The sequence below is a fragment of the Ursus americanus genome, chromosome 11 (genome assembly GCF_024610735.1).
Source record: "Ursus americanus isolate L20-20 chromosome 11, mUrsAme1.1.p, whole genome shotgun sequence".
Lineage (NCBI taxonomy): Eukaryota > Metazoa > Chordata > Mammalia > Carnivora > Ursidae > Ursus > Ursus americanus.
The window spans coordinates 49,912,725-49,933,979 of record NC_142137.1 but is presented as its reverse complement, the minus strand read 5'-3'; the positions used below and the strand labels follow the sequence as shown (position 1 = coordinate 49,933,979).

The following is a 21,255-nucleotide window of genomic DNA, read 5'->3' as shown; positions in this document are numbered from 1 at the left end:
CCTACCAGTCACTGATGAGGACCGTTATTTCCTGTCACTTCTTCTTATGGCAGAGTCAGTAGAAGGGTAGACAGTATGTTGTGTTTGAATGACTTGGGTGTTCTGTGGCCCAAATCAGGGTTATCCCAAATCAGGATATTTTTACTAGTCTGGATAGCACATTGAAAAATGTTAAAATTGGATTCTTTCGAGGTATGTTCAAACACATTTTTAAGTTCTTTTGATGTGAGAAATTCACCAACCCAGACTGAATGATAGGTCTTTTTTTTACCTGAAAAAAAAAACAACTTTGCATATGAATTTCCTACTCTATGAGATTGCACATTTCGATAGTGAGATGGCACGTGCAAGCGCGTGGGAAGATGTAACATGTTTCACAGCCCTCCGGCCATCCTCACCGGCGCCACCATCATCAGCACTAGCAGGATCCTTTGGAAGCATCGCTGAATTCTGGGTCTATGATGGAAGCCAAGTCCTGTTCATGTCACTTGAATTGAGATGAAGATGAAGCTTTTCTTATGGGAAGGTCCTTGACGAAGAGGTTTGCTGCCAAGCTCACAGCGCTCCAGCCAGCTGACCTTTCAGGTAAGGTGCAAAGTCCTTCTGTTTACACAGACTTTTACTCCATGGGGGTTAATTTGAGAAGAAATTTCTCAGACATGATATGGAGGAGATGTGAGTGTGAATAGTAGTGTTTATTTAGTACTGTTTTTTTTCCCATCTGACATTACCTTTTATAAATATTCCAAGTGCCTCAAAAGTAGACCAACGTATTCATTAAAGCATCACAAGTCTAAGTGAATCAATTCTGTTCAATGAAAGGATACGATTTTAAATATAGACTGAAAATACAACTTCGATTTCACTGTGACAGGGGTAGTGCACTGTGTTTTAAACAATTGTTTTAACCATCCTTCAGATCTCAATATAGCTGAAAAAAGAACACACGAAGAGATAAAAACAGCAAAGTTCTCATAAAAGGCCCTATGGAGAGTCCAGCGTCAACTACAGCATCCTGTGTAGAGTATCTCTCTGCCCTTGGAGTTTTGCTACGGCTGAAGTCATCGAAGTCATCTGCAAGGTTATTTCCATGCACACCATGTCCTTCCACTCACATTCCAAACTTCCTACTAAGACCACAAAACGCCTCACAGGACCCTCTCATTCGTCTGGGTTATGTCACTCTGGAGTGGCGTGTGGATGCATTTCCTAGAATGTCCTGATTAGACCATGAGTGAGAGATACCAGATTTAAAGTCCTCCCTTGTTATCATAACTTTAGCTAATAATTTAAGCAGTAGTGACTATATACATTTTAACAGAATTAGTGGGAAAATCTACCAAGAACCCAACTTCCTTGTCTGTAGCCTAATTTTTAACTCACCAGATCTCATCAGCTCATGAACATGTACATACCCGTGTGTGGGTGGCGGGTTCTGGAGGGGCAGGGTATGTGTGCGATAAAGTGACTATTGGTATATGGAACTGGGAGAAATAACATATTGGGTCTAAATAATATCAGAGGTCTTAAAATAGCTCTATTCAACCTCAGACTTGGTTTCTAATTTGCATTTCTCTCCTCTTTAAGATAAATCTGAGCACTGAGCTCCAAGTGGCACTTTCTGGAGATAGCTTGTTCAGGCGTAACTAATGAAAATATTTGGTAAGGCTCTCGCTTGTGCCTGAGCCCGTGGGGCCTGAGGGGCACGGAGACTAAGGGGGAGGGAGACGGCAGCAGCATGGCACCTGGTATGAGCCACCCAACCCTCTTCGTCCCCGCTGTCGCTGCCATCACCACCAGAGTCGCTGGGACCCTTCGGTCTTCGTGTGTTAGTTGTAAGCCTACTCCCTTCTGCAGTCCTCCGGTCCACTCGCCCTCCTTCCTCTCTCTGCCACTGGCAGCCCAAGCAAGCATCAGGGGGCTGGATAACTCCCACCCCACCCACAAGCCCCAGGGCCCGGACCACGGAGGACGTGAAGCTTGGGGTCCCCTTATTCCCACAGTGCAAAGAAGACGCCCAAGCAATGGACCTACCCTATGAGAAGAGTGTTGCAGGAAATTTTACCTGGATTGTTTTTAGGCCCATATTCTTCTGCTATGAAAAGCAAGCTGCCTATACTACAGAAATACGGAATAATCCCTATAATATGCCTAAGACAAAATATTGAAACAAACTTTGTTAAACCAACCTTTCAATAATTATTTAGATATTTAGTCTTTGATATTGCAGATGACCCAGTTGAAAATACAATATGTTATTTTCCCATGACTAAAGAATTTATTGATGGAAGCGTACAAACTGGAGGAAAAGTTCTTGTCCGTGGAAATGCAGGGATCTCCAGGGGTGCTGCCTCTGTTACCGCACACGTTATGGGAACATTCGGAGTGAGGTACAGAGATGCTTTGGCTTATGTTCAAGAAAGAAGATTTTGTATTAACTCTAATGCTGGATTTGTCCATCAGCTTCGGGAATATGAAGCCATCTACCTAGCAGAATTAACAATACAGATGATGTCACCACGCCAGATAGAAAGGTCATTATCTGTTCATTCTGGACCCACAGTCAGTTTGCAGAAAACACATGAAGAAGATGATGATTTCGGAAACGTGCAAGTGGCGACTTTGCAGAATGGCTGACTCGAGAGCAACATTATAGAGGATGTGAATTTCTATTTGGGAAGGAGAAAATACTAGAGACAATAATAATGTAACGTGGTAAAAAGAAGAAAAGGAAAATATTCAATGGGCATGTCCACTGGGCCGATGTTACTCTAAGCACTTGACATGCCTTGCTTCACGTGACCCTCACAAGTACCCTCTGGGGTGGGTGCTGCTGTTTTCTCCACCTTGCAGATGAGGGGATTAAGGCTAAGGAGCTGAAGTGACTTGTTGGGGAGTTCTGTAACTAGCAAGTGGGGAGCTGGCATGGCTCCAGAACCTGCAATATAAACCCCTGGGCCCTGCTTCCTCGGTGCAACTGGCACCCGCTGGTCATCCAATGGACTGGTGGAGCCCAAACCCCAGTACCTTAGGGAGATGCTCTGTCTGAATTAGTGGAGACCATTTTTCAAAGGAACAGCTCGGGACGTGGCTAGACACCAACTAATGGCTGACCGAATGTGGAATAAGCAAGGAATATCTGCCCAAAAAAGCCAGTTTGGATATACGAAGATCATTTGTTATTTGCACAAGAGTCGTTTGTACCCAAATGGAGGTTCATTTGAACTTAAATATTTTGTCCTCTAGTAGAACAGGTTGACTATTTTCTTTGAAATCAGGTTCACGGCATGAATTTGTCTCCAAAATCTACACTGCCCACAGATCAGGTCTCTCCTTCGGAACTGTGAGGAGCTCTGGACTGGGGGTTTGAACAGTAGTGAGGTCCCAGTGTATCTGCTTCTCGGTCTGCACATGAGTTCTGAGTATGGCGGTCTTCCCCTGGTGATATGCTCATCTCTAAGTGAATCAGACTGGGGCCTCAAATTTCTCTCCCTAAACCCTTATGACACTGCGTGTGATAGAATGCAAGTCTACCCCTGCCAGCAACAGGTGCAGCGTGGGGAAGAACACCATTCCACAGATAACAGGCATGCATATGTCTGGTGGATTTAATTAGACACAGTGCCCATTAACAATTTCTGCAGATGTTCACATCAAATCAGCTGAGCTAATTTTCTCACACTCTTCAGTTTGGCCTATTTTCCCCTTTCCCAAGTGTATCTACTCTCGCCTTAATCTTATGATGCCTACATGCAAGCAAACTTCCTTCTGTTCCTGGAATTCAGACACTCGATTCACTGTGTGATGTTGAAGAGATACAATTGCTGGTTGATGTTTGGTCTTTGCTCTGAAACATATATTATTCATGGTTAAGGGCCCTTTCTGGAGGGGAGGGAAATAGTGGCTGTGTCTGGCCAGGAGCCGCATATGGTCTCTGACACAGAGAACGCGCACATTGGGTTGTCAGAGGCACACCGGCCCACCCAATCAAATAATTAAAAGAACTGATATCGGCTGCATTTAACGCTCCCGCAGAAGCACTTTGTGACATTAAGCACTCGCGGTCTCAGAAAGCTAATGCTTTTTCCAAAGAATGCAATTTATTCCCAAAGGGGATCTTAGAGTATGTCTTCATAGCTACCTATGCTGGATTTAAAAACAAGCATACTGTAACATAGTGGAAAGAAGCCTTGAATCAGGGCTGAGGGGATTTGGGCGCCTACCTCAGTCCCATCCCTAACTACCCGGGTAACCTTGGCAAATCACTTTACCCCTCTCGGCCTTACTTTATTCATTTATGAGACAGTAAGGTGGGAGGTTTTATTTTTAAGACTTCTTCTAATTCAAAAGTCCTGTATTTTTTTTTTTAATAGCTAAATGGCATTGTTTCTCTCGGCCCTACAAGCATGACTCATGGCCACATGATAACATTAGAATAACAGACAGGCACTGAGCTTTACATATAACCTTCCTTTAAAGGCTCTCGACAACTCTGGCAGACAAACACCGTTATCATTCCTATTTTAGAAAAATCACACCTAGGCGCCGATTTCATGATAGCTCTAAAATAATGAGGTCTTTAACATATCAGTATAGACACAAGCACAGAGAGGTCCAAAATACGGTAGTTGTCACTTTGCTGTCCTTTCTTTTCTGTCATCTCAAGTCTCAACTACCTCTGTGAAGTGGGTACATCTCACGTCTCCAAGGAGAGACCCAGAGCAGAAGCGCTCTTCAGATGACCTCCAGGTCTAAACTCTACGCCGGGGCCCACCTGATCCCCTCCCGGGGCTGATGATTAGGAAGCTAAGGAAGAGCTTCTGTTAAGAAGGAGCATTCTTAGACCGTCTAGATGTAAGACTATAGCTACGTAGACAACATCAGACACAGGCATTTGGGGAAGTCTTAGGACCTGCCCCTGATGATCGGTATGAGGCTGGGGAGGATGAGGCAAGACACCACAAAGATGCAAGCCAACAAGATAACTTAACAAGATCACAAGGTAACTTACCTAAGACTTTGTGTTATGAAACCTCTGTGTTAAATATCATGCAGATAAATATTTTAGTTTATTCTTTCATTTTGCCTGCTTGTTTATATGCTAGCTTATCATCTTCATGTTACTACTATATTCAAGATCATAGAACATTTTCTAATGAGGTTTAGAGTTTTGACAGCTCAAACAGAAGATAACTCCTAGACCTACCTTAGGCCCATAAATTACCTGGGACCACGCATGACAATCAGACTTCACATTTCAATCTGTCAGCTGGAGCCAGGGGATAGCGTTGACTGATGTAGCACATTGACAGGACAAATGTCTTCTTATTTTGCGCAAATGCACATTGTACTAAGTCTAGTAAATGGATTCCCAAAGTCCCATGACAATCATCAGAATTAAAGGAGTAAAAGTATGTTAGGTCAGCCAACATAAGCAAGGGAGCACTATTAGTTCTGTAATATTTATTCCATTCAAGAGATCTAAAAGGAAAAATTCCATGTCATGCTCCGTGGTGTAAGCAATGGCATTTGATGGAAATAATGCTGCACCCTTAAAATCCCTGCCATATGCAAAACATAGTTGGATAAGAGATTTATGAGGAAATTTCATCTCCTTTCATTTACAGTACCATTGCTGATGACAGGAGGGAATAATAGAATAAGGATTTATAGCAACATCTATTACTCTAACCATTTGATTTTTTTGAAGTCTTTGCAATCTTTATTTTTTATTTTTTAATTGATATATAACTGACATATACCATTAGTTAGGTATGCAATATAATGATTTGATGTCTGTACCTATTTTGTGAAATGATTACCGGAGTAAGTTTAGTTAACATCCATCACCTCAATAGTTATAACTTTCCAGATTTCCTCTTTGAGCAACTTCCAAATATATAATATAATATTGTTAGCTATAGTTACCATGCCATATATTACACCCCCAGGACCTACTTATAACTAGAAGTTTGTAACTTTTGGCCACCTTCACCCATTTCACCCACCCTGCACACCCCCTCGCCCTGTCTCAGGCAACCACCAATCTGTTCTTTGTATCTGAGTTTGGTTGTTTTTCTCCTATAGAGTCCACATATAAATGAGACCATATGGTATATATCTTTGTCTGATTTGTTTCACTTAACATGATGCCTTCAAGTTTCGTCCGTGTTGTCACAAATGGCAGAATATCCTTCTTTATGGCTGAATACTATTCCATTGTATATATACACATGACATTTTCTCTATCCATCCATCCACTGATGGACACTTATGTTGCTCCATACCTTGGCCACTGTAGACAGTGCTGCTATGAACGTGGGGCTGCAGACATCTTTTCAAGATAGTGATTTTGTTTCTATTTGATTTTTTGAATAGTGCATCAAAATGGTCTTTTCCATGTTTTCTAAACTGGACATTGAAATTAGCTTTGGTACGGGGGTGCTTTTCATCTGGAAAGTGTTCCTTTGAAGGTAGGATTGGTACATGGGTTCCCACAGGCCCACAGGCCTTCCAGCGAATAAAGAAACAAAGCCACTGCCACCTTCAGAAGAAAAGCATTTCTTTTTTTTTCTTTAAGATTTTATTTATTTATTTGAGAGGGAGAGAGAGCAAGTGAGAGCACAAAAGCAGGGGGAGGGAGAAGCAGACTCCCCGCTGAGCAGGGAGCCTCTGTGGGGCTCGATCCCAGGACACTAGGATCATGCCCTGAGCCGAAGGCAGCTGCTTAACTGACTAAGCCACCCAGGTGCCCCAGCATTTCTTTTTATAGAAAAGAACATACTCCATTTTTCACCTACAAGCCTTGGAAGGGCAGAGTTATCTACACACCACTTATTAGGGTGATTACTATCATTTTAGTATCATTTAGTATCATTAACTCTATGTATTAACTTATTCTGAAAAGAACATTTGGAGCATAATAAGCTATTAAAAATGTCCACCTGTATGCCTCCAAGCGCAGTGTTTTGTTATCCGTCTTCAAAGATTCACGTGTTCTGCACAAGCGAATTGTACAATAATGTAAACTTCACTAATTATGCAAAAAGCTGTTTTCTTTCCCATTCGTCATGAAAATTTGCTTTAAATGCGCATTTTACATTTCTACCTTTCAAAGTAGAGGATCTTGAACATAGTGATATCATTTCAACTTGTCCTGGTGACTTGGAGTTTTCCCTTGAAATAAGTGTCTTTATTTCTAATGCAGGGTTAAAATTCTGTCCCGAATTTCCCCTTCTCTGGAGCAGAGTGTTAGTTGTCATATGACCTGTCCCTTTCCCAGCTCTCACCCTTCAGGTTCCCTTCGTCAGTGTTACTTAGGACCAGGAAAGTGTACCCAAACTAAGAGACAGTGTAATGCTTCCAGTGAGTTTCTAAGGAACTACAGTGTATAGCTTAGGGCTAGGGATCTGTGACCGAGACTTTGGGGGCTAGTGGCATCCTTCCTTTACTTTGGTACCGTTCCAGAGCCCAGGGTTTCCTGAAATCTGACCCCAGTTCTAATGTCACAATTTGCATATCCCTTACAGATTACAATCCAGTGTTGGCCAAATGGTTGAAAAATTAAACTCTACATAATGAATATGTTCCATGCGTTGCCCACGTACTTTAAGGGATGCAGAAAGAAGGCATCTTTTCTTTATCTCTGACTCCTCCAGTATGAATCCATAATTCCCATCAAAGCCATACCAGAGAGGAGGCCTGTCTTTTCCAGGGCTTCTCAATGATTTGGCAATCTCTGCCCCAACCTCCCCTCCCAGGCATGTTTGTTCTCATGCTTCACGGTGTCCCTCTACAAAGCAAGCCACAAAATGGGTCTGGGAACGCTTTGGGCAAAGAATGGCCCTGTTCTGTGGGATACTCCAGAGGTGTCCCAGAATGAGACCACAGGCGTCCTTAGGATGCTGACCCGACCCTGGGAACTCGAGAGGTTGACACAGGGGTCGAGAACCGATGTCCCTTGGATGCCTGCAGTGCTGTTATATGACCCCATCCCACTGGGCAGCTGTCAGCATCACAGCGGACACATTTTGACTAGAAATCCTGCCTTATTGTGAGAGGTTGCACTGGTCTGAAAGGCACATTTTCATTAAAAGATCCATTCGGGGATCTGCTTGGGAAATCATGGACCTGGTGGGTTTGCAGGCTCCACGTTGCTCTTCATCAAATTTATTTTCTGACTTTTCTTTGATTGAGAGCGAAAGATAATAAATTACCTTCCCTTTCTGCTGCCAAGAAGGGACATCACAGGTGATTCATCTTCCACTCCTTCCCTATAAAACACGGACAGTATCTTCAAGGTCATTTCAGCACAGTTAGGGCCAAGTCCACACCACAGAAGAGGAATTGCTTCTTTGCATTTGTGCCAGGCATTATGCCGTAAGCCTATGTACACTGAAGGGTGGCCTGTCTGAGGGGAAAGACATCCATAGCTGGAAGTTCCTTTGCTGGCTTTCTTTTCTCCTTTACCTGGCCCCTTTATCAATTTGCTTTTGGCTTTTGGTTTATCTAGTGTTGCAAGGGTGAGCATCATCAAAGTATGATTTCCACCCTTCCCTGGCAGTTCAGAAGAGAAAAGCCTGTGCCCAAAGCATGAGAGGAGTCCTCCGACACCTGCTTGGCTTCCAGTCACGTTCTCAGGCTGGCAGACCGGTTATTCATCACCTGTGCAGTTCCATCCCATCGAGAATGCATGGGAATTTAGAAATAGATTTCCTCCTCTGTTTAAACTGCAAGAAAGGTCTCAGGAAAGTGAGATTCCCTTCCATACATTGTAGCAATTCCAACGTGCTCTCTGGGACACTGGAAGGGGGTTTGGAGTGCCTTCGGAAAGATCAATTATGAAAAGCAAAGGTTCTTTACTGTGGAAAACAGTACAAAGGGTCCTTAAAGATAGAACTACCCTACAATCCAATAATCACACTACTGGGTATTTACACCCCAAACACAAAAACACAAATTCAAAGGGATCCATGCACCCCTATGTTTACAGCAGCATTGTTTACACCAGCCAAATAATGGAAGCAGCCCAAGTGTCCATCGATAGATGAATGGATAAAGAAGATGTGGTTATATACCAATACAATGGAATATTACTCAACCATAAAGAATGAAATCTTGCCATTTGTAATGACATGGATGGAGCTAGAGAGGATAATACTAAGTGAAACAAGTGAGTTAGAGAAAGACAAATACCATATGATCTCACTCACATGTGGAATTTCAGAAACAAATGGGTGAAGTAGAGAGAGAGAGAGAGAGAAACCAAGAAAAAGACTATAGAGAACACACTGGTGGTTACTAGAGGGGAGGTGGGTGGGGAGATGGGTGCAATAGATGATGGGGATTAAGGAAGGCACTTGTTATGATGAGCACTGGGTGATGTATGGAATTTTTGAATCATTATATTGTATACCTGAAACCAATATAACACCATGTATTATACTCTATGTTAACCATAACTATATAAAAACCTAATTAAGAAAAAAAAAAGGCAAAGGCTTTTACCTTAGGCCCTGAGCTACCTTCGTTTTGTCTTGAGGCATGGATCCCAGGCGCCCCTAGGGAGGAGACTGCCAGCCCTCCTGGGTTCTGAGGGGTCCCCACAGATGACTGGATGCTCTATATAAGGTACTCCATACACCGTGGGGTCCTGCGACCGCAAACCCCAATTCATTCACTCAGCTAACGCCAGCCACATTTTTGGTGTCTGTTCTATGCTTAGCTTGCTTGAAAGAAAGAAGGTTCTGTCCTTGCCCTAAATGACTGGACTTCGTCAGAGATTGGAGAAATCTTAAATAATTTGAAGAATTCAACTTGGAGTAAAAATAAGCAACAAAGGTGATAAAATAAGAATCTTATCCCCTTTTTTAAGGTTAAATAAATACGGGGCACCTGGGTGGCTCAGTCGGTTAAGCATCTGCCTTTGGCTCAGCTCATGATCTCAGGGTCCTGGGATGGAGCCCAGCATGAGACTCCCTACTCAGTGGGGAGCCTGCTTCTCCCTCTGCCCCTCCCCCATCGTGCTCTCTCTCTCTCTCTCAAATAAATTTTAAAAATGTTAAGAAAATAAATATGTATCAAATAAGTGTCTTAGTGTTAATAAAGAAGTAACAAAAAGAAAAATATATTAATACACACATATATAGATTGTCCTGCACTTTTATAATTTTTTGTAGCTTTGCATTCATCCTTTTAATTTTTCAATTCTCCCTCTCACACATATTTTATGCAAATTATTATCAGGTCAGACATACTAAACAGGGCAAATATTTTGGTATTGTTCTTTGGCAAGTAATAGTGGTATTTGAGGTTTTATTATATTAATCTGCATAGAGATGTTTCAAAACTATCTCATGTATCCACCCCTGTATGTTACTATATATTTTTTATAGCTAAAACTTTACCAGTGAAAAGATGGGCATGAATTCATTTAACAATGACCTCAACTTAACAAAACTAACTGCCGGTTAAAGCCATCTTTTAAAATAGCCTTAAAAATACAACCATCCCCGCAAATTACTTAATTTTAAAATGTCATGCTTTTGGGGTGCCTGGTTGGTGCAGTTGATTAAGCATCCAACTCTTGGTTTTGGCTCAGGTTGTGATCTCAGGGTCGTGAGATCGAGCCCCACAGCAGGCTCCACACCAGCGTGTGGAACCTGCTTAAGATGCCATCTCTCCCTCTTCGCCTCCCACTTTCTAAAATAAATAAATAAATCTTTTAAAAAGTCACCCTTTTGTGTTCTTGGGTCAAGACTGCGTTTTCTCAATCGTTCACTATACGTGAAAGTCAAGCCATTGCTCCCTACACCTTAAACTTATGCCGTGCTATGTGTTGATTATATCTCAATTATACTGAGAAAAGTTTTCCAAGTTTGAGAGCAGACAGCCGAAGATCATGCACAAGTCTCTGCGTACAAAATCATATTTGTAAAATTTTAGCAAAAATAGTGTCTAAGCAATTCCAATAAAGGAAATTCTGTGCACATTTCTCCTTCCCGGCCCTCCATAACCACAGTTTTCTTAATAGCTTCTTGAATTTTTTCTTTGCAATTACCTAGAAGACACCCAGGTAAAGGTGATGAAGAGAAGACCTATTCCCAGTGAGAACACGGAAGTTACAGCTTACTAAAGTAGAAATTTAGAGATCGTATGTTGGTCCCATTGTAAGCCAGAGATCAGGGTATGTAATGGGGCATCTTTAATATAAATAACACATCAACTTTAGAAATGGTCAATGTTGATATCTGATAGTCCATCAGAAAGTAGCATAAAGAACACTTTACTGGTACATGACAGACTAAGACAGCACCCGTTGTGGCATAAATGCACTTCTTTGTGAAATGAGAGGTTCACGTAGGTGTCTTGGTCAGATTCTTGACTTGAAGGAATACCAGAATACGCAGACACTGGAAGCATGTTACAGCTGTAATGTCTTCACAAGCTCTTTGTGTTTTGGACAGAAGAAAATCAGCGGAGGTGGGAGAGGAGTAAATAACAGTTAAATACGGAGGGAAGGGTGGCTTTCAAATACAGCAGATCATTTTGACTCTCTCTCTCCCCCCTTCTTGAATGGTGCCCAGGCACGAAGGCTCCCCGGGTTGCCCTCAGGCTCTACACAGCCAGGGATCACCCCTGCTCTGGGCCTTTATTGCTGGCAGAGCTCCAAACTTCCTCTGCTCCCCTCTGCCCCATCTTCGCACCCCTGCCCCAGGCTCGTTCCCAAATGCAGTGTCCATCAATTGCGACCCTAGCCTCTTCTGATTTCAGAGCTGGGCCCTCCTGTTAAGCTTCAGTTAAGACCAAGAAGCTCCATAAAACAGACACATACGTCCTTAAATGCAAGATGACATAAAACGATAAGCATGAATTCCCACTTCTCAGTTACCAAAATGAAAATAATACAGCTAAGGGCTTGTGTTTAGGGTACTTTATAAATATGAGGGATTGTTTTCTAGAACACACTATTAAGTATCTGCATAACTCAGCCAGGCTGCTGATCTTACCTAATCAGAAGAAAGTTTCACAGAAAAAGGTAAAACTATCACTATTTAATGGAAAGGAAATTTATCAGAATATGAGAAGCAAGAAACCGGCCATGAATGTGAAGAAGACGGCACTTGGGCCATATTCTGCCTCTCAACCCTGTGTTGATGCAAAAAAGGCTCCAGTGTCTCATCCCTCTAGGTTCCTATGCATACAGACAATATTTTTGCAGCTTTTTAAGAATAGGAAGAAGTTTGTTATTCCGTTCCCAATTTAGAATTTTGCATATGGGGGGGAGGCGCCTGGGCGGCTCAGTCGTTAAGCGTCTGCCTTCTGCTCAGGGTGTGATCCCAGAGTCCTGGGATCAAGCCATGGGGCTCTTCTGCGGGGAGCCTGCTTCTTCCTCTCCCGATCCCCCTGCTTGTGTTCCCTCCCTCTCTCGCTAGCTGTCTCTCTCTCTGTCAAATAAATTAATAAATCTTAAAAAAAAAAAAAAAGAATTTTGCATATGCACAGTCTAAGCTCGGCCTGGCACATAAGGCGGGTATCCTATGGTCAGCCATGAAGAAAGCCAGTAGTTTACAATCGCAATCATTTTTATAACCGTGCGCTCAATGGCAGTACGGTGTCCAGCATCTATTATTAATTTATAGCCAGCTCTGTCCAAGCACTTGGCCTTTGCCCTCTTGCCTGACAGACAATAGCCAATGAGTTAAAGCAACACTACTTGCCCATTCTCCTCACTGTTGTTTACGCATGTTGAAAGAAACAACTTCATCAAGGTTTGAATTATTTCCTTGGGATGGCCTATTCTGCCCTCACCCTGCGCTGCCCGCACAGCACCCCACCTCCAAAGACTACCTAGCTCAGGGCTCCCTTCTGAAGCTGGCGCCACTGATGCCACCTTGTGGGCACTAACCCCTTTTCTAAAAAGCTCAGGTGGTTACAGCCAGCTACCTGCCAGCCTCGCAGGGCCCGGGAACCGCACGCTCCTCGGAGCCTCGCCTGGCAAGGTTATTCCTAGCCGCCCGCCCAAGCGCCCCTTTGCACCCCCGGACTAGTGGCCTCTTAAAGGTGGCACGCAGCTCGCGGGGCCGCCTGGTCGCGTGAGTTGAGCACTGCAGCGTGGCTGTGCCTGGCAGCCCGGGGAGGCACAAATCGCTTCCAGGAGGCCGCGCATCTGATTAGCGTGAGCCAATGAGAAGGTTCGGAGGAGGCAGTGGTTGCCAAAAGAGCAGATGTGCCTGAAGTCTGCATCAGTTCATCTGGTGACCTCCCGAAATCGGTGAAAGATTTATATTGCTAATTATAGACTTTTTTTTTTTTTTTCTAATTTAGTCATCCTTCTCTTCGTTAGGAAAAAAAATGGAGATGGAGTTCCAGGTTAAAATCCACTATTACTTTAGGAAGGGTGTCATCATCTTTTTAGGGGTTTTTGCAAACCACAGTTGAGAGTCTCTCCGAATTAGACTGGCCACACACACACACACACACACGGCTCTTTACCGAGCTACACCAAATTTTGGAGCTCTACGCAATAAAAAAAATCAAATGCACTTTGGTTGGAATTTAGGGTTCATTATAACTTAGAAGTTGTGAAAATAAACTCCAGTTGCCTGGAAATGTATGTGTTCATGAGATAATGACTATGGAGAAGAGAGACTGTGGCGGAAATTGGATGCGAAGCCGGGCCTCACTGCGGTGCTTACTTCGTGGAAGTATTTGATTTTCTACCGTTGCATATTGTTTGGACCATGGGGATCTTCTTCTGCGGGGGGCGGGGGAAGAAAATGAAGAAGAAGTCACAAATCCAAAAGCTTTCTGGAATGGGATGTAAAAGGGGCAGGTGGTTCTCCCTTTTCTCTAAGGATTCGCTGGCTTGCCTGCGGGACCGCTCTCTATGGGTTCAAGTTTTCTGTAGCTGCTTCCACTGGCCCCATCCAAATGAAAACAATCCCTGTCAATTTGCCTCGATAAAGGAACACACGGTTTTCCTGTGGCTCTCAGACAGGTTTAGCCACATACATACGTGCAAAAAAAGACAAACAGTGTGATACACTCTTAGCCAGGGAATGTCCTCTGGCATTAAAGAATTTACTGTGGGTCCTAAATCCACCTTCCCGTGTTCGCTGCAGGGTCGCAAGTCCAGAGACAGCAGATGGTGTGCGCACATTCGTAGAAGGTCTGTGTTGAATCAGGAATATTTGCGAGGATTACGACAAAGCTTTTCCTGCCATTGCATCCCCAAAATGAAATCTGAGTCGCTTCTCTTGCACAATTTGAAAATTTTTTAATCGGAAGCAAATGAATCAAGTGATCCGAGGTGGTTTTCAGTGTTAGCACTTGAGTTACTTTGCACTGACATTACAGTAAAATCCAGCAGACTTTGATCAGAAAAGTCAACATAGTCTTTTCGCAGTATTGTCAGTTTCCGATCTGGCTAAAGGAAATAAACACATGCGGTTGGCAAGAAGCCCTCTAGCAGGGCCACAGAGGATAGTGCCTGCCTCCCACCCAGACTCGGATACATAGAACCTGAGCCCAAATGCCCGCACGGATGAAACTCCAAACCAGTTATTTCCTTATCCAGGAAAATTTGTTGTCAGGGACTTGATTGTGTACGAAAGGAATGTTGTTTTGTTTCAGAACCAAAGATTTCCGACAAGATAGAGCATGAGCTTTCTGAAAGGAGAGATCTTTTTGTTTTTTTTCCTCACAAACATGCTCAGACATAGCTTTCCTTTCAGCTAATTAAGCTGTTTTAAAGCAAACTGGTCAAACAGTGACATCTTAGTGGGGAGCCTGGGAGTCAATTGCATGATATAGAAAGCAGGGCACTTAAAGGGTGACTTCCACTATTGTTTTCTCCGGCTGAATATTTTCTACTTGGTCAATGCTGCCAGAGTGACCCCATACAATTGGGAGAATTCAAAGCCACTGGCCTCAAGAGACGCCACTAAGAAGACAACCACAGAATAAGATTTCATGGTCGAAAGCCAAACTTAGTCTCTCCTACCAAGTCCTGATGCTTACAATATTTTATATGTATGTTTTCTTCCTGTCATTAGCATACTGTTAAGATAGTTAAGCGAAATGAGAACACAGCCATCAGGAATTGCTCTAAACAATTATTTGTGTGTTAATGTAAAACCCACAGGCTTTTTCATGAGAGAAATGGTTGGGGAAAAAAAAAATCAACTTTTAGATTAATGATGGTCCCTTTAAAAGAATATGTGGAATACATAGCTCAAAATTTCTCGTAGCTAAATGCAGAGTAAGGATGATGGACCATCTCCTCTGCCAACTATTTGTTAAATAACGTACGACACCCCCTGCCGAGATGGGCGAACATCAATTTGGTGTTTTGACATCGAGAGGGTGCGCACTTTCCCATGCTGAAGGAAAAAATTAAACTTTCTGTAAATAATGGCAAGATCATTGAAAATGCCTGTCCTTCCTATTTCTTATATGAAACCCCAGCACACAGATTCAGTCAGTAGGCAACAAATGAGTCTTTTGAAACTCTGACCATGTTAGGGGAGGGTTTTTTTTTTTCATTAATAGCAAATGATTCATTATTTTTTGCCAAGAAGCATGATATCTTTGCAAAACAATATGATTCTGGATATAATTACCTTGAAAACTGTTTTAAGGTAAGTGTTTTCCTACAGAGGCCAGATAGCACCTGTTTAGATAGGAGATCAGTGACCAAAGGAAATGAAGAAAACAGTTAAAAATAGAAGCCTGAACGATGGTATAGTTGTTCCCAAGAGAGAGCGCGCTCAAGTCGGTATTTATTTAAAGGAAATCCTGCGTGTTCCTTTAACTTTTAAACATCAGCTACGCAAAAATAAGTGATTCATAAAACAGAACATCTTGATCATAAGGAAAGGGAGAGGTGACCTCCCACACTCACTAGGCGTCTACGATTGCAAGGAGTGTTACTGAGAACAGTAGTATGAACAGCACTGTCGCTTCACAATTAAGAGAGAAGCTTCAGGAGCCGAGTTGTCTGGATTCATATTCCTGTTTCCCATGTCTCGCTGTGTAGCCTTGGGCAGGATATGTAACCTCTCTGTTCTTCAGTTTTCAAACCCCAAAGGGGAGGCTGATAATAATACACTTATCCTACGGGATCTGTTGTGGGCTTCAGATGAGCTAAATGGCTGGTTCATGGGAATCACTCTGGAAACGTTGGTAGGTATCCTTACGATGCATGGGCATTATGCTGAGGGCTTCGCATACGCTACTACTTGTGATCTTCACCGAAACTCTATACGGACTAGATGATGTCATGGTAAGGCTGAGAAAGTTAAAGTTTATAGAATCTACTAAATTGTTCTATTGTCACAGAGCTCAGATTTTAACCCAGTTTGCCCAACTCCAAAGTCTATATTATTCCATGTCTTACTGTTTCTCAAGTAAACATCAACACTGTTTGTGAAAATATAAAAGAGCAGGAAATGCACACTCAAAGTTGTATCTTCATTAAGCCACACTCTTGGACATTTGGATAAACTGTCCTTAGATAGGTCTAAAGTCTAATACAGCGAGCATCATTCGCGTACAACGCAAACATCACCATATTGAGACAGCCCCGCAAGGGAAAGATGTAATCCAATGATGAGGCCGCCATGGAACCATCCTGAAGTACAGAAAAATGAAGAATTCAAGGGACTATGAACTAACTACTGACCCTTCCCAGCAGTTTGAAACAAAACCTGGTTCACTCTGGCTCGACCCTGGTCTACACCACTCACTGGCTTCATCTTTCCCCCTGCGGCCCTGGGCTCGCACTGTGGAACCCGTGGCGCCTGTCAAGGGAGGGTGGAGCCGGCCGGGCCTTGGTCCTCCCTGGACACAGTGCTCGCACAGCATCCTGGCCCAGGGCTGCTCAGGGGAGTTGGACAGCAGAAGGAACACAGTGGTTAGAACCAGGCAGACCCGGGTACAGACTCCAGCTCTGCTGTTGTCCAGCTCTCATGTGACTCTCTTGCCGGAGTCGGTTTTCTCCTCAAAAGTTTAGGACAATTTCTACTTTCAGGGCCGGTCGTGAAGATTTTTAGAAAGTTCGTGAAACGGCTGACACAGAACTGGTTGTGCAGAAAATGCTCCGTAGGTAGCAATCAGTCCTAACGATTTGTAATAATCACTGAAAACATGCTCTCAGGGCCTGCTACACCAGTCCACGTGCTGCACCTGCGAGGTCCCTGCTGTTCCCTACTTTTCTGATGACCACGGGGATCTGTGGGGAAGAGCGCCATCTCCATGTTTAGGGGCCAACGGTCTTATTTCTGCTGTAGATACCTCAAGTTGGCAAGTAATTCAAGTCTGGAGAGATGATCAAATGATGAAGAAAGTATTAAAGGATTTTTTTTTAAAGTAGCTGTTAAGATAATGATGTCTGGGTCAAGGAGCAGAACAAAGGAAATTCTGACTTGAGGAAATTAAACACAGAAGGCCCTGAGTGCAGAGAAACTATCAAACCACTGAAGGAATCCGGATCGTTACTCTGTCTTCATTTGGTTGAGTCAGAGAACATAAAAAGTAAAAAGAATCCCAATGCCGACTGATGGAAAGATCGCTCATGTTCTTAAGTATGGTCAATATAATCTGGGGGGTGTGAGAAATGCTTACTTGTGGAACGAGAGGGACAGTATAAGAGTGTGGAAGGTTCCAACATGAGTTGCCCATATGCACAAGATCACCTCAGACCTAACATATGGCAGGTGATCAGTAAAATGCAGAAAACATGCAACTTACATGCAATTTTCCCCTAACTTTAATGGTGGAACACAGTCAAGGACAAACTGCTTCACAATTCATGTCCTATCAGCATTTGAAACTCACAAGAGAAAAGCTGAAAATCGGATAGAAGCCACTTTCTTTAGTGTGAAGGGGTGGCTGGTTTCATCCCTATCGTCCCCGTTCTGTTAAACGATCTCCACATGGACATTTATAGCAGCTTTATTCATTATAGCCAAAACTTGGAAGCAACCAAGATGTCCTTCAGGAGGCGAAGGGATACACAAACTGTGGTACGTCCAGACACTGGAATGCTACTCAGCGCTGAAAATAAATGAGCTATCAAGCCATAAAAATGAAAGAAACTTAAATGCATATTGCTATGTGAAAGAACCCAATCTGAGAAGGCTCCATCCTGTATGATTCTAACTATATGACATTCTGGAAAAGACAAAACTACGGAAACAGGAAAAGGCTTAGTGGTTGCTATGGGGCAGAGGGAGGAGGGGAGGATGAACAAGGAGAGCACACAGGATTTCTAAAACAGTGAAACTATCTTTCCATTCAATACTATAATGGCATATGCAAGTCATGACACATTTGTCACAATGCGTGAACGTACAACATCAACAGTGAACGCTACTGTAAACCATAAAGTTAAGTTAATAAAAATGCATAATAAAAATTTTAAAAGCAAATTTATATTTAAAAAGAACTACCTCGGAAGCTGACAGTACAGATGAAGATACTATGAACAAGTTCCATCGGTGATGAAAAAAGAATTCTCCACTGATGTAGAAATCTCTATCCGGGATCATATTAAGTTTGATGAGATATTTCAAAGGAGGAAGCAGTAGCCCAGAGTTTGAGGCTATGGGGGACCAGCTGACTATGATATGGCGTGACAGGTGGACATTTAATTATAACAATTCATATCAGAATTGCTGTTGTTTTTGCTAACACTCTACTTACAAATTCTGTGGGTTTTGAAAAATTGCCCCAGCCCTGTTTTCTCCAAGAGCCCTGTTATTTTTAGTATATGTCTTGCAATTTTGCAGAACAGGAGGCTTTTCAGGAACACATACATTACTTTTGAGCAGAAATACCTGTATTTCTTTGCTACAGTCACGGGCTGGGATCTTTCCTTCTTGTCCATTGACTAAATTCCTTTCCCCATGTAGAATCTTCTAGATAGCTTAATACTTTGAAAATATTAAATTGATGTTTTTTTAAGCCCTCCTTCCCATAATTCTCTAGCAGGAATTCTGTCACTGTAGCTCCAGGAAAATGGAAAGACAACAGCGAGTGTGAAAAAAAAGGAAAAGAGTGTAACATCAGGGTGAATTCCAGTAAGATTTGGAGAGGGGAAATGCCGCCCTTTTGCCCAGTAAAATTATGGGGAGAAAGAATAGAAGCAGAAGGTGAAATACGTGTATTCCAAGTTCTCCTCTTGAGGTGGGAGTTCTAGAAAAAGGAGTATATTGAATTGGTTGAAGAAAGGTTTCGACGGGCAGAGGTCAGTGGGTTCTGGAGATGCCAGGGGGTCAGGAAGAGACACTGTGCAATTCATACTCTAAGCCCAAAGCTGGGATGAAGGATGTAGGAACTCAGTGGGGGGACTGAAGTGCAACAAGAGCCAAAATAGCCCTGTTATCCAAGGTGGACCACTGGGCCCTGAGTAAGTTGAAAGAGAACAACGTCTGTGTTCACCAGAGTTTGGTTACAAACGCAGGGCAGAAAACAGCAGCCAAGGAACAACGGCTCTCACAAAGGAGAGCAAGGAGGTATGTGTAAGGACACCACTGAGTCCACCAAGGCCTTGGCAGGTAAGAGAGATGGCACAAATATGAAGGCTTTCAGTAAAGACATTACTTCTGGGGCAGAGTTGAGGGAACAAGTGGATGGCCCAAAGACTATCAACTTCAGGATACTCTTCTTCCCTGAGGACTAAAGAAACCGGGGAGGATAAAGTAATGGCCACGGAGAGCTGGAATTGTTCCAATCTCTAATCATGGAGGCTCACAGCCAGAGACATGGTGTCAAAGCAGGAGGAAGCAGGGAAGAAAGGCCCTCATTTCTTTTCCCTTCCAAACACTCCTCTCTTGCTGGAGCCTCCCATTAACCACACAAGAGAAGCCAACCAGCAAGGAAGGGAGGTAGAGTGTTCAGGGGTCAGCCTTCTGGGACACACTGGAGAGTAGATGAGGTTCCGGGGTGAGGATAAGCAGAGAATAGCCAGACATCTTCCCTTCCAACGTGAGACAGTGTAAGCCCCTCTTCCTTAAATACACAGACGCCATGTTGGAGAGGAGCACCAGCAGGTGCTGAAATATTGAATGTTTACCTAAAGAGACTGAGTCACTTAAAGGAAGTATTTAAATTATTGAAGCATACTGAAATGTGCCAAAATATAGTTTAGTTTTCTTTTTTCTGCATCAGGTCATTGTCATAAAAATTAGATCAATTATTTTTTAAAAATAAAGAAGCCACATTTTCACTGCGCAATGTCCTGCAGTGTGAGGAAATCTGTGAACCTTCACTTTGTACTCTCTCTACTTCCAAAAGTAAGTGAGACGACTTACAGATGAAATGTAGCAGAGGGGCGCCTGGGTGGCTCAGTCGGTTAAGCTCAGGTCATGATCTCTGCCATGTCCTGAGATCGAGTCCCGCATTGGGCTCCTTGCTCAGTGGACAGCTTGCTTCTCCTTCTGCCTGCCCTTTCCCCTGCTTGTACTCTCATCCTCTCGCTCTTTTAAATAAATAAATAAATAAATAAATAAATAAATAAATAAATAAATAAATAAATAAAATCTTTAAAAAAAAAAAGCAAGAAACGTAGCAGAAATGTCCTGACAAAGACAAGAAGAAGAGAATATTTCAGACTCCTGCTTAATAATCTTAATAATTCCATGACAATTATTTGATATCTAAAATGGCAATATAGTACATTGTGTTACATCTTTGATTATTTAAAAGAAAAATGCATATTTATCTAAAGAAATGAAATATTTTCTAAAACTCAATATAAATGATAATTTCGCACAAGGGATCTTCTCTAAAGTACAGTGAGTGATATGTGGGAAATATCTCCCTTCAGATTTTTGGCAGTAATGAAACGTTCAAGCATAGCATAAATTCTGGATGACTTCACATTTCCTGCCCTCTTCTTCTGTCTCCTCCAAAATGTTCTATATTACATCTTTGCCTCATACTACATACCAGCCTCCCAATTTTGTTCTGGACAAAATGATTTTTTTCAAAATTCATTTTTTTAAACGGTACAGTTCAGTGGGTTTAGTGTATATGTGTAGAATCGTCACTATCTAATTTTATTTTTTTAAGTCATCTCTATACTCAACACGGGGCTGGAACTCACAACCCTGAGATCAAGAGTCGCACGCTCCACCGGCTGAGCCGGCCAGGTGCCTGCAAAATAGTTAATTTTAACAACGACGTTCAGGTCTTTTTCAAGAGAGCTCCAGATAGCTTGTCAGAATGTTCTGCTCTGCTCTGCGCACAGAC

The 21,255-nt window shown here is 42.7% G+C and overlaps 1 pseudogene; it reads left to right on the top strand.

Moving 5' to 3' along the window:
* The first annotated feature begins 518 nt into the window (after positions 1-518).
* On the top strand, positions 519-2,637 carry LOC123803366 (serine/threonine/tyrosine-interacting protein pseudogene; annotated as a pseudogene).
* Positions 2,638-21,255: the final 18,618 nt, after the last annotated feature.